The sequence below is a fragment of the Aegilops tauschii genome, chromosome 3, assembly GCF_002575655.3.
Source record: "Aegilops tauschii subsp. strangulata cultivar AL8/78 chromosome 3, Aet v6.0, whole genome shotgun sequence".
Lineage (NCBI taxonomy): Eukaryota > Viridiplantae > Streptophyta > Magnoliopsida > Poales > Poaceae > Aegilops > Aegilops tauschii.
The window spans coordinates 581,010,178-581,028,148 of NC_053037.3; positions in this window are offsets into that span (position 1 = coordinate 581,010,178).

Genomic DNA, 17,971 nt, shown 5'->3' on the forward strand with positions numbered 1-17,971 from the left:
CCCAACAAGCGCTTTTCTTTAATGCCTTTTTAGCTAGGCATGATGATTTCCATGATGCTCATACAAAAGTAAAGAATTGAAACATAATGGGAGCATCATGAAACATATGACTAGAATATTTAAGTCTAACCCACTTCCTATGCATAGGAATTTTGTGAGCAAACAATTTATGGGAGCAAGAATCAACTAGCATAGGAAGGTAAAACAAGCATGACTTCAAAATTTTCAACACATAGAGAGGAAACTTGATATTATTGCAATGTGTAAAAGCATATGTTCCTCTCTCATAATAATTTTCAGTAGCATCATGAATGAATTTAATAATATAGCTATCACATAAAGCATTCTTTTCATGATTCATAAGCATAGAAAATTTATTACTCTGCACATAAGCAAATTTCTTCTCATCAATAGTGGTGGGAGAAAATTCAACAAAATAACTATCATGAGATACTTGATTGGTATAACCATTTTGAGTATTAAAATCATGATGAAAAGTTTCATGTTTAACATTATTCTTTATAGCATACATGTCATCACCATAATCATCATAAATAGGAGGCATGCAATCATCATAATAAGTATTCTCATCAAAACTTGGGGGACTAAAAATAACATCTTCATCAAACATAGCATCCCCAAGCTTATGGCTTTGCATATCATTAGCATCATGGGTATTCAAAGAATTCATACTAACAACATTGTAATAATGCTCATCATTCAAAGATTTTATGACAAACATCTTACTGAATTCTTCTTCTATCAATTGAGCACAATATTCCTTTCCATCATTTTCAAGAAAGACATGATAAAGATGAATAATATGAGGACACCTAAATTCCATTTTTTGTAGTCTTATTTTATAAACCAAACTAGTTATAAAACAAGAAACTAAAATATTCAATTGCAAGATCTAAAGATATACCTTCAAGCACTCACCTCCCCGGCAACGGCGCCAGAAAACTGAAGGAAATATGCCCCGGAGGCAATAATAAAGTTGTTATTTATATTTCCTTATATCATGATAAATGTTTATTATTCATGCTAGAATTGTATTAACTGGAAACTTAGTACATGTGTGAATACATAGATAAAACTGAGTGTCCCTAGTATGCCTCTACTTGACTAGCTCATTCATCAAAGATGGTTAAGTTTCCTGACCATAGACATGTGTTGTCATTTGCTGAAGGGGATCACATCATTAGGAGAATGATGTGATGGACAAGACCCATCTATTAGCTTAGCATAATGATCGTTAAGTTTTATTGCTATTGCTTTCTTCATGACTTATACATGTTCCTCTGACTATGATATTATGCAATTCCCGAATACCGAAGGAACGCCTTGTGTGCTATCAAACGTCACAATGTAACTGGGTGATTATAAAGATGCTCTACAGGTGTCTCCGAAGGTGTTTGCTGGGTTGGCATATATCAAGATTAGGATTTGTCACTCCGTGTATCAGAGAGGTATCTCTAGGCCCTCTCGGTAATGCACATCACTATAAGCCTTGCAAGCAATGTGATTAATGAGTTAGTTGCGGGATGACGCATTACGGAATGAGTAAAGAGACTTGCTGGTAACGAGATTGAACTAGGTACGATGATACCGATGATCGAATCTCGGGCAAGTAACATACCGAGGACAAAGGGAATGACGTATGTTGTTATGCAGTTTGACCGATAAAGATCTTCGTAGAATATGTAGGAGCCAATATGAGCATCCAGGTTCCGCTATTGCTTATTGACCGGAGATGTGTCTCGGTCATGTCTACATAGTTCTCGAACCCGTAGGGTCCGCACGCTTAACGTTCGTTGATGATTTGTATTATGAGTTATGTGATTTGATGACCGAAGTTTGTTCGGAGTCCCAGATGAGATCACGGACATGACGAGGAGTTTCGGAATGGTGGAGAGGTAAAGATTGATATATTGGAAGGTCATATACGGACACCGGAATGGTTCCGAAGAAGATCGTGGACTTTTTCGGAGTACCGGGAGGTTACAGGAACCCCCGGGAAAGTTAATGGGCCTCATGGGCCATAGTGGAGAGAGGGAAGGCTGCCACAGGAGGTGGCGCGCACCTCCCCCCTGCCCAAACCGAATTGGACAAGGGGTGGGGGCGCGCCCCCCCTTGCCTTCTCCCTCTCCCACCTTTCCCCTTTCCCCCTTGAGAAGGAAGGAGGAATCCTACTTGGACTAGGAGTCCAAGTAGGACTCCCCCCTTGGCGCGCCCCTCCTAGGTCGCCGGCCTCTCTCCCTTCCTCCTTTATATACGTGGGCAGGGTGCTCCCCAAAGGCACAACAGACAATCTCTTAGCCGTGTGCGGTGCCCCCTCCACAGTTTAACACCTCGGTCATATCGTCGTAGTGCTTAGGCGAAGCCCTGCGCTAGTAACTTCATCATCACCGTTGCCACGCCATCATGCTGACGGAACTCTCCCTCGACCCCCTACTGGATCAAGAGTTCGAGGGATGTCATCGAGCTGAACGTGTGCTGAACACGGAGGTGCAGTACGTTCGGTACTTGGATCGGTTGGATCGTGAAGACGTTCGACTACATCAACCATGCTAACATAACGCTTCCGCTTTCGGTCTATGAGGGTACGTGGACACACTCTCCCCTCTCGTTGCTATGCATCTCCTAGATAGATCTTGCGTGAGTGTAGGAATTTTTTTGAAATTGCACGTTCCCCAACAGTGGCATCCGAGCCAGGTCTATGCGTAGATGATATGCACGAGTAGAACACAAAGAGTTGTGGGCGATAATAGTCATACTGCTTACCACCAACGTCTTTCTTTGATTTAGAGGTATTGTTGGATGAAGCGGCCCGGACCAACATTACATGATCACGTTCATGAGACTAGTTCTACCGACGTGCTTCGCACACAGGTGGCTGGCGGGTGTCTATTTCTCCAACTTTAGTTGAATCGAGTTTGACTACGGCCGGTCCTTGTTGAAGGTTAAAACATCACACTTGATGAAAAATTGTTGTGGTTTTGATCCGTAGGTAAGAACGGTTCTTGCTAGAAGCCCGTAGCAGCCATGTAAAACTTTGAACAACAAAGTAGAGGACGTCTAACTTGTTTTTGCAGGGCTTGTTGTGATGTGATATGGTCAAGACGTGATGAGATATAAATTGTTATATGAGAGGATCATGTTTTGTATAAGATATCGACAACTAGCAGGAGCCTTATGGTTTTCGCTTTATTATATGAAATGCAATCGCCATGTAATTACTTTCCTTTATCACTAAGCGGTAGCGATAGTCGTAGAAGCAATAGTTGGCGAGACGACAATGATGCTACGATGGAGATCAAGGTGTCAAGCCGGTGACGATGGAGATCATGATGGTGTTTGGAGATGGAGATCAAAGGCACAAGATGATGATGGCCATATCATGTCACATATTTTGATTGCATGTGATGTTTATCTTTTATGCATCTTATTTTTCTTAGTACGACGGTAGCATTATAAGATGATCCCTCACTAAATTTCAAGGTATAAGTGTTCTCCCTGAGTATGCACGCTGCTACAGTTCGTCGTGCCGAGACACCACGTGATGATCGGGTGTGATAAGCTCTACGTTCACATACAACTGGTGCAAGCTAGTTTTGCACATGCAAAATACTTGGGTTAAATTGACGAGCCTAGCATATGCAGATATGGCCTCGGAACACTGAGACCGAAAGGTCGAACGTGAATCATATAGTTGATATGATCAACATAGAGATGTTCACCATTGAAAACTACTCCATCTCACGTGATGATCGGACATCGTTTAGTTGATATGGATCACGTGATCATTTAGATGACTAGAGGATGTCTATCTAAGTGGGAGTTCTTAAGTAATATGCTTAATTGAACTTTAATTTATCATGAACTTAGTACCTGATAGTTTTTTGCATATCTATGTTGTCGTAGATCAATGGCCCGTGCTACCGTTCCCTTGAATTTTAATGCGTTCCTAGAGAAAGCTAAGTTGAAAGATGATCGTAGCAACTACACGGACTGGGTCCGTAACTTGAGGATTATCCACATTGCTGCACAGAAGAATTACATCCTGGAAGCACCGCTAGGTGCAAGACCCACTGCAGGAGCAACTCCGGACGTTATGAACGTCTGGCAGAGCAAAGCTGATGACTACTCGATAGTTTAGTGTGCCATGCTTTACGGCTCAGAATCGGGACTTCAAAGACGTTTGGAACGTCATGGAGCATATGAGATGTTCCAGGAGTTGAGGTTAATATTTCAAGCAAATGCCCGAGTTGAGAGAGATGAAGTCTCCAACAAGTTCTATAGCTGCAAGATGGAGGTGAATAGTTCTGTCAGTGAACACATACTCAGAATATCTGGGTACCATAACCACTTGACTCAGCTGGGAGTTAATCTTCCTGATGATAGTGTCATTGACAGAGTTCTTCATTCACTGCCACCAAGCTATAAAGGCTTCGTGATGAACTATAATATGCAAGGGATGAAAAAGACAATTCCCAAGCTCTTCGCGATGCTAAAGGCTGCGGAGGTAGAAATCAAGAAATAGCATCAAGTGTTGATGGTTAACAAGACCACTAGTTTCAAGAAAAAATGCAAAGGGATGAAGGGGAACTTCAAGAAGAATAGCAAGCAAGTTGCTGCTCCCGGGAAGAAGCTCAAGTCTGGACCTAAGCCTGAAACTGAGTGCTTCTACTGCAAAGGGACTGGTCACTGGAAGTGGAACTGCCCCAAGTATTTGGCGGATAAGAAGGATGGCAAAGTGAAAGGTATATTTGATATACATGTTATTGTTGTGTACCTTACTAATGCTCGTAGTAGCGTCTGGGTATTTGATACTGGTTCTGTTGCTCATATTTGCAACTCGAAACAGGGGCTATGAATTAAACAAAGATTGGCTAAGGACGAGGTGACGATGCGCGTGGGAAATGGTTCCAAAGTCGATGTGATCGTTGTCGGCACGCTACCTCTACATCTACCTTCGAGATTAGTTTTAGACCTGGATAATTGTTATTTGGTGCCGGCGTTAAGCATGAACATTATATCTAGATCTTGTTTGATGCGAGACGGTTATTCATTTAAATCAAAGAATAACGGTTGTTCTATTTATATGAGTAATATCTTTTATGGTCATGCACCCTTGATGAATGGCCTTTTTTTGTTGAATCTCGATAGTAGTGATACACATATTCATAATATTGAAGCCAAAAGATGCAAAGTTAATAATGATAGTGCAACTTATTTGTGGCACTGCCGTTTAGGTCATATATATTGGTGTAAAGCGCATGAAGAAACTCCATGCTGATGGGCTTTTGGAATCACTTGATACTTGCGAACCATGCCTCATGGGCAAGATGACTAAAACTCTGTTCCTAGGAACAATGGAGCGAGCAACTGACTTATTGGAAATAATACATACTGATGTATGCGGTCCGATGAGTGTGGAGGCTCGCGGCGGGTATCGTTATTTTCTGACCTTCACAGATGATTTGAGCAGATATGGGTATATCTACTTGATGAAACATAAGTCTGAAACATTTGAAAAGTTCAAAGAATTTCAGAGTGAAGTTGAAAATCATCGTAACAAGAAAATAAAGTTTCTACGATCTGATCATGGAGGTGAATATTTGAGTTATGAGTTTGGACTTTATTTGAAACAGTGTGGAATAGTTTCGTAACTCACACCACCTAGAACACCACAGCGTAATGGTGTGTCCGAACGTCGTAACTGTACTTTATTACATATGGTGTGATCTATGATGTCTCTTACCGATTTACCGCTATCGTTTTGGGGTTATGCTTTAGAGACGGTTGCATTCACGTTAAATAGGGCACCATCTAAATCCGTTGAGACGACACCATATGAACTGTGGTTTGGCAAGAAACCTAAGTTGTCGTTTCTTAAAGTTTGGGGCTGCGATGCTTATGTGAAAAAGCTTCAACCTGATAAGCTCGAACCCAAATCGAAGAAATGCATCTTCATAGGATACCCAAAGGATACTGTTGGGTACACCTTCTATCATAGATCCGAAGGCAAGATATTCGTTGCTAAGAATGGATCCTTTCTAGAGAAGGAGTTTCTCTTGAAAGAAGTGAGTGGGAGGAAAGTAGAACTTGATGAGGTAATTGTACCTTCTCCCAAATTGGAAAGTAGTTTATCACAGAAACCAGTTCCAACGATTCCTACACCAATTAGTGAGGAAGCTAATGATAATGATCATCAAACTTTAGATAAAGTTACTACCAAACCTTGTAGGTCAACCAGAGTACGTTCCGCACCAGAGTGGTACGGTAATCCTGTTCTGGAAGTCATGTTACTAGACCTTGACGAACCTATGAACTATGAGGAAGCGATGATGAGCCCAGATTCCGCGAAATGGCTTGAGGCCATGAAATCTAAGATGGGATCCATGTATGAGAACAAAGTGTGGACTTTGGTTGACTTGCCCGATGATCGGCAAGCCATAGAGAATAAATGGATCTTCAAGAAGAATACTGACGCTGACAGTAATATTACTGTCTACAAAGCTCGACTTGTTGCGAAAGGATTTCGACAAGTTCAAGGAGTTGACTTCGATGAGACCTTCTCACCCGTAGCGATGCTTAAGTCTGTTCGAATCATGTTAGCTATTGCTGCATTTTATGATTATGAAATTTGGCAAATGGATGTCAAAACCACATTCCTTAATGGATATCTTGAAGAAGAGTTGTATATGATGCAACCAGAAGGTTTTGTCGATCATAAAGGTGCTAACAAAGTATGCAAGCTCCAGCAATCCATTTATGGACTGGTGCAAGCCTCTTGGAGTTGGAATATATGCTTTGATAGTGTGATCAAAGCATATGGTTTTATACAGACTTTTGGAGAAGCCTGTATTTACAAGAAAGTGAGTGAGAGCTCTATAGCATTTCTAATATTATATGTGGATGACATATTGTTGATTGGAAATAATACAGAATTTCTGGATAACATAAAAGGATACTTGAATAAGAATTTTTCAATGAAAGACCTCGGTTAAGCTGCTTATATATTGGGCATCAAGATCTATAGAGATAGATCAAGACGCTTAATTGGACTTTCACAAAGCACATACCTTGATAAAGTTTTGAAGAAGTTCAAAATGGTTCAGTCAAAGAAAAGGTTCTTGCCTGTGTTACAAGGTGTGAAGTTGAGTCAGACTCAATGCCCGACCACTGCAGAAGATAGAGAGAAAATGAAAGTCATTCCCTATGCCTCAGCCATAGGTTCTATCATGTATACAATGCTGTGTACCAGACCTGATGTGTGCCTTGCTATAAGTTTAGTAGGGAGGTACCAACAAAGTAATCCAGGAGTGGATCACTGGATAGTGGTCAAGAACATCCTGAAATACCTGAAAAGAACTAAGGATATGTTTCTCATTTATGGAGGTGACAAAGAGCTCGTCGTAAATGGTTACCTTGATGCAAGCTTTGACACTGATACAGATGACTCTAAGTCACTAATCGGATACGTATTTATATTGAATGGTGGAGCTGTCGGTTGGTGCAGTTCTAAGCAGAGCGTTGTGGCGGGATCTACATGTGAAGCGGAGTACATACCTGCTTCGGAAGCAGCAAATGAAGGAGTCTGGATGAAGGAGTTCATATCCGATCTAGGTGTAATACCTAGTGCATCGGGTCCAATGAAAATCTTTTGTGACAATACTGGAGCAATTGCCTTGGCGAAGGAATCCAGATTTCACAAGAGAACCAAACACATCAAGAGACTCTTCAATTGCATCCGCGATCAAGTCAAGGAGGGAGACATAGATATTTGCAAAATACATACGGATCTAAATGTTGTAGACCCGTTGACTAAGCCTCTTCCACGAGCAAAACTTGATCAGCACCAAGACTCCATGGGTGTTAGAATCATTACTATGTAATCTAGATTATTGACTCTAGTGCAAGTGGGAGACTGAAGGAAATATGCCCTAGAGGCAATAATAAAGTTGTTATTTATATTTCCTTATATCATGATAAATGTTTATTATTCATGCTAGAATTGCATTAACCGGAAACTTAGTACATGTGTGAATACATAGACAAAACAAAGTGTCCCTAGTATGCCTCTACTTGACTAGCTCGTTAATCAAAGATGGTCCAGTTTCCAGACCATATACATGTGTTGTCATTTGATGAACGGGATCACATCATTAGGAGAATGATGTGATGGACAAGACCCATCCGTTAGCTTAGCATAATGATCGTTAAGTTTTATTATTATTGCTTTCTTCATGACTTATACATGTTCCTCTGACTATGAGATTATGCAACTCCCGAATACCGGAGGAACACCTTGTGTGCTATCAAACGCCACACGTAACTGGGTGATTATAAAGATGCTCTACAGGTGTCTCCGAAGGTGTTTGTTGTGTTGGCATAGATCAAGATTTGGATTTGTCACTCCGTGTATCGGAGAGGTATCTCTGGGCCCTCTCGGTAATGCACATCACTATAAGCCTTGCAAGCAATGTGACTAATGAGTTAGTTGCGGGATGATGCATTACGGAATGAGTAAAGAGACTTGTCGGTAACGAGATTAAACTAGGTATGATGATGCCGATGATCGAATCTCGGGCAAGTAACATACCGATGACAAAGACAATGACATATTGATCTCTACTACGCAACCTTCTTCTTATAGACGTTGTTGGGCCTCCAAGTGCAGAGGTTTGTAGGACAGTAGCAAATTTCCCTCAAGTGGATGACCTAAGGTTTATCAATCCGTGGGAGGCATAGGATGAAGATGGTCTCTCTCAAGCAACCCTGCAACCAAATAACAAAGAGTCTCTTGTGTCCCCAACACACCCAATACAATGGTAAATTGTATAGGTGCACTAGTTCGGCGAAGAGATGGTGATACAAGTGCATTATGGATAGTAGATTAAGGTTTTTGTAATCTGAATTTGTAAAAACAGCAAGGTAAATAATAATAAAAGTGAGCACGAACGGTATTGCAATGCTTGGAAACAAGGCCTAAGGTTCATACTTTCACTAGTGCAAGTTCTCTCAACAATAATAACATAATTGGATCATATAACTATCCCTCAACATGCAACAAAGAGTCACTCCAAAGTCAGTAATAGCGGAGAACAAACGAAGAGATTATTGTAGGGTACGAAACCACCTCAAAGTTATCCTTTCTGATCGATCTATTCACGAGTCCGTAGTAAAATAACACGAAGCTATTCTTTTCGTTCGATCTATCCTAGAGTTCATACTAGAATAACACCTTAAGATGCAAATCAACCAAAACCCTAATGTCACCTAGATACTCCTGTTCGGGAACGTAGTAATTTCAAAAAATTTCCTACGCACACGCAAGATCATGGTGATGCATAGCAACGAGAGGGGAGAGTGTTGTCCACGTACCCTCGTAGACCGATAGCGGAAGCGTTAACACAACGCGGTTGATGTAGTCGTACGTCTTCACGATCCGACCGATCAAGTACCGAACGTACGGCACCTCCGAGTTCTGCACACGTTCAGCTCGATGACGTCCCTCGAACTCCGATCCAGCCGAGTGTTGAGGGAGAGTTTCGTCAGCACGACGGCGTGGTGACGATGATGATGTTCTACCGATGCAGGGCTTCGCCTAAGCACCGCTACGATATTATCGAGGTGTAATATGGTGGAGGGGGGTACCGCACACGGTTAAGAGATCAATAGATCAATTGTTGTGTCTCTGGGGTGCCCCCCTGCCCCCGTATATAAAGGAGCAAGGGGGAGGCAGCCGGCCAAGGGGAGAGGCGCGCCATATGGGGGAGTCCTACTCCCACCGGGAGTAGGACTCCTTTCCTTGTGGGAGTAGGAGAAGGGAAGGGGAAGGAGAAAGAAGGAAGGGTGCGCCCCCCTTCCCTAGTCCAATTCGGACCAGACCATGGGGAGGGGTGCGGCCACCTTTTGAGGCCTTTCTCTCCTTTCCCGTATGGCCCATTAAGGCCCAATACGAATTCTCGTAACTCTCCGGTACTCCAAAAATACCCGAATCACTCGGAACCTTTCCGAAGTCCGAATATAGTCGTCCAATATATCGATCTTTACGTCTCGACCATTTCGAGACTCCTCGTCATATCCCCGATCTCATCCGGGACTCCGAACTCCTTCGGTACATCAAAACTCAATAAAACTGTCATCGTAACGTTAAGCGTGTGGACCCTACGGGTTCGAGAACTATGTAGACATGACCGAGACACGTCTCCGGTCAATAACCAATAGCGGGACCTGGATGCCCATATTGGCTCCCACATATTCTACGAAGATCTTTATCGGTCAGACCGCATAACAACATACGTTGTTCCCTTTGTCACCGGTATGTTACTTGCCCGAGATTTGATCGTCGGTATCTCGATACCTAGTTCAATCTCGTTACCGGCAAGTCTCTTTACTCGTTCCGTAACACATCACCCCGCAACTAACTCATTAGTCACAATGCTTGCAAGGCTTATAGTGATGTGCATTACCGAGTGGGCCCAGAGATACCTCTCCGACAATTGGAGTGACAAATCCTAATCTCGAAATACGCCAACCCAACAAGTACCTTTGGAGACACCTGTAGAGCACCTTTATAATCACCCATTTACGTTGTGACGTTTGGTAGCACACAAAGTGTTCCTTCGGTAAACGGGAGTTGCATAATCTCATAGTCATAGGAACATGTATAAGTCATGAAGAAAGCAATAGCAACATACTAAACGATCGAGTGCTAAGCTAACGGAATGGGTCAAGTCAATCACGTCATTTTCCTAATGAGGTGATCTCGTTAATCAAATGACAACTCATGTCTATGGCTAGGAAGCATAACCATCTTTGATTAACGAGCTAGTCAAGTAGAGGCATACTAGTGACACTCTTGTTTGTCTATGTATTCACACATGTATTATGTTTCCGGTTAATACAATTCTAGCATGAATAATAAACATTTATCATGATATAAGGAAATAAATAATAACTTTATTATTGCCTCTAGGGCATATTTCCTTCAGTCTCCCACTTGCACTAGAGTCAATAATCTAGTTCACATCGCCATGTGATTTAACATCAATAATTCACATGACCATGTGATTAACACCCATTGTTCACATTGTCATGTGACCAACACCCAAAGGGTTTACTAGAGTCAATAATCTAGTTCACATCGCTATGTGATTAACACCCAAAGAGTACTAAGGTGTGATCATGTTTTGATTGTGAGATAATTTTAGTCATTGGGTCTGTCACATTCAGATCCGTAAGTATTTTTGCAAATTTCTATGTCTACAATGTTCTGCACAGAGCTACTCTAGCTAATTGCTCCCACTTTTAATATGTATCTAGACCGAGACTTAGAGTCATCTAGATTTAGTGTCAAAACTTGCATCGACGTAACCCTTTACGACGAACCTTTTGTCACTTCCATAATCGAGAAACATATCCTTATTCCACTAAGGATAATTTTGACCGCTGTCCAGTGATCTACTCCTAGATCACTATTGTACTCCCTTGCCAAAATTAGTGTAGGGTATAGAATAGATCTGGTACACAGCATGGCATACTTTATAGAACCTATGGCCAAGGCATAGGGAATGACTTTCATTCTCTTTCTATCTTCTGCCGTGGTCGGGCTTTGAGTCTTACTTAATTTCACACCTTGTAACACAGGCAAGAACTCTTTCTTTGACTGTTCTATTTTGAACTACTTCAAAATCTTGTTAAGGTATGTACTCATTGAAAAAACATATCAAGCGTTTTGATCTATCTCTATAGATCTTGATGCTCAATATGTAAGCAGCTTCACCGAGGTCTTTCTTTTGAAAAACTCCTTTCAAACACTCCTTTATGCTTTGCAGAATAATTCTACATTATTTCCGATCAACAATATGTCATTCACATATACTTATCAGAAATGCTGTAGTGCTCCCACTCACTTTCTTGTAAATACAGGCTTCACCGCAAGTCTGTATAACACTATATCCTTTGATCAACTTATCAAAGTGTATATTCCAACTCCGAGATGCTTGCACCAGTCCATAGATGGATCGCTGGAGCTTGTATATTTTGTTAGCACCTTTCGGATTGACAAAACCTTCTGGTTGCATCATATACAACTCTTCTTTAATAAATCCATTAAGGAATGCAGTTTTGTTTATCCATTTGCCAGATTTCATAAAATGCGGCAATTGCTAACATGATTCAGACAGACTTATGCATAGATACGAGTGAGAAACTCTCATCGTAGTTAACACCTTAAACTTGTCGAAAACCTTTTGCGACAATTCTAGCTTTGTAGATAGTAACACTACTATCAGCGTCTGTCTTCCTCTTGAAGATCCATTTAATCTCAATGGCTCGCCGATCAATGGGCAAGTCAATCAAAGTCCATACTTTGTTCTCATATATGGATCTTATCTCGGATTTCATGGCCTCAAGCCATTTCGCGGAATCTGGGCTCACCATCCCTTCTTCATAGTTCGTAGGTTTGTCATGGTCTAGTAACATAACCTCCAGAACAGGATTACCGTACCACTCTGGTGCGGATCTTACTCTGGTTGACCTACGAGGTTCAGTAATAACTTGATCCGAAGTTTCATGATCATCATCATTAACTTCCTCACTAATTGGTGTAGGAGTCACAGGAACAGATTTCTGTGATGAAGTACTTTCCAATAAGGGAGCAGGTACAGTTACCTCATCAAGTTTTACTTTCCTCCCACTCACTTCTTTCGAGAGAAACTCCTTCTCTAGAAAGGATCCATACTAAGCAACGAATGTCTTGCCTTCGGATCTGTGATAGAAGGTGTACCCAACTGTCTCCTTCGGGTATCCTATGAAGACATATTTCTCCGATTTGGGTTTGAGCTTATCAGGATGAAACTTTTTCACATAAGCATCGCAACCCCAAACTTTAAGAAACGACAACATTGGTTTCTTGCCAAACCACAGTTCATAAGGCGTCGTCTCAACGGATTTTGATGGTGCCCTATTTAACGTGAATGTAGCTGTCTCTAATGCATAACCCCAAAACGATAGTTGTAAATTGGTAAGAGATATCATAGATTGCACTATATCCAATAAAGTACGGTTATGACGTTCGGACACACCATTATGCTGTGGTGTTCCAGGTGGCACGAATTTGTGAAACTATTCCACATTGTTTTAATTGAAGACCAAACTCGTAACTCAAATATTTGTCTCCGCGATCAGATCGTAGAAACTTTATTTTCTTGTTACGATGATTTTCTACTTCACTCTGAAATTATATGAACTTTTCAAATGTTTCAGACTTCTGTTTCATTAAGTAGATATACCCATATCTGCTCAAATCATCTGTGAAGGTCAGAAAATAATGATACCTGCTACGAGCCTCAATATTCATCGGGCCACATACATCTGTATGTATGATTTCCAACAAATCTGTTGCTCTCTCCATAGTTCCGGAGAACGGCGTTTTAGTCATCTTGCCCATGAGGCACGGATCGCAAGCATCAAGTGATTCATAATCAAGTGATTCCAAAATCCCATCAGTATGGAGTTTCTTCATGCGCTTTACACCAATATGACCTAAACGGCAGTGCCACAAATAAGTTGCACTATCATTATTAACTTTGCATCTTTTGGCTTCAATATTATGATTATGTGTATCACTACGATCGAGATCCAACAAACCATTTTCGTTGGTGTGTATGACCATAGAAGGTTTTTATTCATGTAAACAGAACAACAATTGTTCTCTAACTTAAATGAATAACCGTATTGCAAAAAACATGATCAAATCATATTCATGCTCAACGCAAACACCAAATAACACTTATTTAGTTTCAACACTAATCCCGAAAGTACAGGGAGTGTGCGATGATGATCATATCAATCTTGGAACTACTTCCAACACACATCGTCACCTCGCCTTTTACTAGCCTCTGTTTACTCTGCAACTCCCGTTTCGAGTTACTACTCTTAGCAACTAAACCAGTATCAAATACCGAGGGGTTGCTATAAACACTAGTAAAGTACACATCAATAACATGTATATCCAATATACCTTTGTTCACTTTGCCATCCTTCTTATCCACCAAATAGTTGGGGTAGTTCCGCTTCCAATGAGCAGTCCCTTTGCAGTAGAAGCACTTAGTCTCAGGCTTAGGACCAGACTTAGGCTTCTTCACTTGAGCAGAAACTTGCTTGCCGTTCTTCTTGAAGTTCCCCTTCTTCCCTTTGCCCTTTTCTTGAAACTAGTGGTCTCGTCAACCATCAACACTTGATGTTTTTCTTGATTTCTACCTTCGTCGATTTCGGCATCACGAAGAGCTCGGGAATTACTTTCGTCATCCCTTGCATACTATAGTTCATCACGAAGTTCTACTAACTTGGTGATGGTGACTAGAGAATTCTGTCAATCACTATTTTATCTGGAAGATTAACTCCCACTTGATTCAAGCGATTGTAGTCCCCAGACAATCTGAGCACATGCTCACTAGTTGAGCGATTCTCCTCCATCTTTTAGCTATAGAACTTGTTGGAGACTTCATATCTCTCAACTCGGGTATTTGCTTGAAATATTAACTTCAACTCCTGGAACATCTTATATGGTCCATGGCGTTCAAAACGTCTTTGAAGTCCCGATTCTAAGCCGTTAAGCATGGTGCACTAAACTATCAAGTAGTCATCATATTGAGCTAGCCAAACGTTCATAACGTCTGCATCTGCTCCTGCAATAGGTCTGTCACCTAGCGGTGCATCAAGGACATAATTTTTCTGTGCAGCAATGAGGATAATCGTCAGATGACGGATCCAATCCGCATCTTTGCTACTAACATCTTTCAACATAATTTTTCTCTAGGAACATATCAAAAATAAACACAGGGAAGCAACAACGCGAGCTATTGATCTACAACATAATTTGCAAAATACTATCAGGACTAAGTTCATGATAAATTTAAGTTCAATTAATCATATTACTTAAGAACTCCCACTTAGATAGACATCCCTCTAATCCTCTAAGTGATCACGTGATCCATATCAACTAAACCATGTCCGATCATCACGTGAGATGGAGTAGTTTCAATGGTGAACATCACTATGTTGATCATATCTACTATATGATTCACGCTCGACCTTTCGGTCTCCGTGTTCCGAGGCCATATCTGTTATATGCTAGGCTCGTCAAGTTTAACCTAAGTATTCCGCGTGTGCAACTGTTTTGCACCCGTTGTATTTGAACGTAGAGCCTATCACACCCGATCATCACGTGGTGTCTCAGCACGAAGAACTTTCGCAATGGTGCATACTCATGGAGAACACTTATACTTTGATAATTTAGTGAAGGATCATCTTATAATGCTACCGTCAAACAAAGCAAGATAAGATGCATAAAGGATTAACATCACATGCAATCAATATAAGTGATATGATATGGCCATCATCATCTTGTGCTTGTGATCTCCATCTCCGAAGCACCGTGCTTGTGATCTCCATCTCTGAAGCACCGTCATGATCACCATCGTCACCGGCGCGACACCTTGATCTCCATTGTAGCATCATTGTCGTCTCGCCAACTTATTGCTTTTACGACTATCGCTACCACTTAGTGATAAAGTAAAACTATTACATGGCGATTGCATCTCATACAATAAAGTGACAACCATATGGCTCCTGCCAGTTGCCGATAACTCGGTTACAAAACATGATCATCTCATACAACAAATTATATCACATCATGTCTTGACCATATCACATCACAACATGCCCTGCAAACACAAGTTAGACGTCCTCTACTTTGTTGTTGCATGTTTTACGTGGCTGCTACGGGCTTAGCAAGAACCGTTCTTACCTACGCATCAAAACCACAACGATAGTCTGTCAAGTTGGTGCTGTTTTAACCTTCGCAAGGACCGGGCGTAGCCACACTCGGTTCAACTAAAGTGAGAGAGACAGACACCCGTCGGTCACCTTTAAACAACGAGTGCTCGCAACGGTGAAACCAGTCTCGCGTAAGCGTACGCGTAATGTCGGTCCGGGCCGCTTCATCTCACAATACCGCTGAACCAAAGTATGACATGCTGGTAAGCAGTATGACTTATATCGCCCACAACTCACTTGTGTTCTACTCGTGCATAGCATCAACGCATAAAACCAGGCTCGGATACCACTGTTGGGGAACGTAGTAATTTCAAAAAAAATCCTACACACACGCAAGATCATGGTGATGCATAGCAACGAGAGGGGAGAGTGTTGTCCACGTACCCTCGTAGACCGATAGCGGAAGCGTTAACACAACGCGGTTGATGTAGTCGTACGTCTGCACGATCCGACCGATCAAGTACCGAACGTACGGCACCTCCGAGTTCTGCACACGTTCAGCTCGATGACGTCCCTCAAACTCCGATCCAGCCGAGTGTTGAGGGAGAGTTTCATCAGCACGACGGCGTGTTGACGATGATGATGTTCTACCGATGCAGGGCTTCGCCTAAGCACCGCTACGATATTATCGAGGTGTAATATGGTGGAGGGGGGCACCGCACACGGTTAAGAGATCAATAGATCAATTGTTTTGTCTCTGGGGTGCCCCCCTGCCCCCGTATATAAAGGAGCAAGGGGGAGGCAGCAGGCCAAGGGGAGAGGCGCGCCATAGGGGGGAGTCCTACTCCCACCGGGAGTAGGACTCCTTTCCTTGTGGGAGTAGGAGAAGGGAAGGGGAAGGAGAAAGAAGGAAGGGTGCGCCCCCCTTCCCTAGTCCAATTCGGACCAGACCATGGGGAGGGGTGCGGCCACCTTTTGAGGCCTTTCTCTCCTTTCCCGTATGGCCCATTAAGGCCCAATACGAATTCCCGTAACTCTCCGGTACTCCAAAAATACCCGAATCACTCGGAACCTTTCCGAAGTCCGAATATAGTCGTCCAATATATCGATCTTTACGTCTCGACCATTTCGAGACTCCTCGTCATATCCCCGATCTCATCCGGGACTCCGAACTCCTTCGGTACATCAAAACTCAATAAAACTGTCATCGTAACGTTAAGCGTGTGGACCCTACGGGTTCGAGAACTATGTAGACATGACCGAGACACGTCTCCGGTCAATAACCAATAGCGGGACCTGGATGCCCATATTGGCTCCCACATATTCTACGAAGATCTTTATCGGTCAGACCGCATAACAACATACGTTGTTCCCTTTGTCACCGGTATGTTACTTGCCCGAGATTTGATCGTCGGTATCTCGATACCTAGTTCAATCTCGTTACCGGCAAGTCTCTTTACTCGTTCCGTAACACATCATCCCGCAACTAACTCATTAGTCACAATGCTTGCAAGGCTTATAGTGATGTGCATTACCGAGTGGGCCCAGAGATACCTCTCCGACAATTGGAGTGACAAATCCTAATCTCGAAATACGCCAACCCAACAAGTACCTTTGGAGACACCTGTAGAGCACCTTTATAATCACCCATTTACGTTGTGACATTTGGTAGCACACAAAGTGTTCCTCCGGTAAACGGGAGTTGCATAATCTCATAGTCATAGGAACATGTATAAGTCATGAAGAAAGCAAAAGCAACATACTAAACGATCGAGTGCTAAGCTAACGGAATGGGTCAAGTCAATCACGTCATTTTCCTAATGAGGTGATCTCGTTAATCAAATGACAACTCATGTCTATGGCTAGGAAGCATAACCATCTTTGATTAACGAGCTAGTCAAGTAGAGGCATACTAGTGACACTCTTGGTTGTCTATGTATTCACACATGTATTATGTTTCCGGTTAATACAATTCTAGCATGAATAATAAACATTTATCATGATATAAGGAAATAAATAATAACTTTATTATTGCCTCTAGGGCATATTTCCTTCAACTCCAATGTCACCACAAGTATCCGTGGGTATGATTATACGATATGCATCACACAATCTCAGATTCATCTATTCAAACCAACACAAAGTACTTCAAAGAGTGCCCCAAAGTTTCTACCGGAAA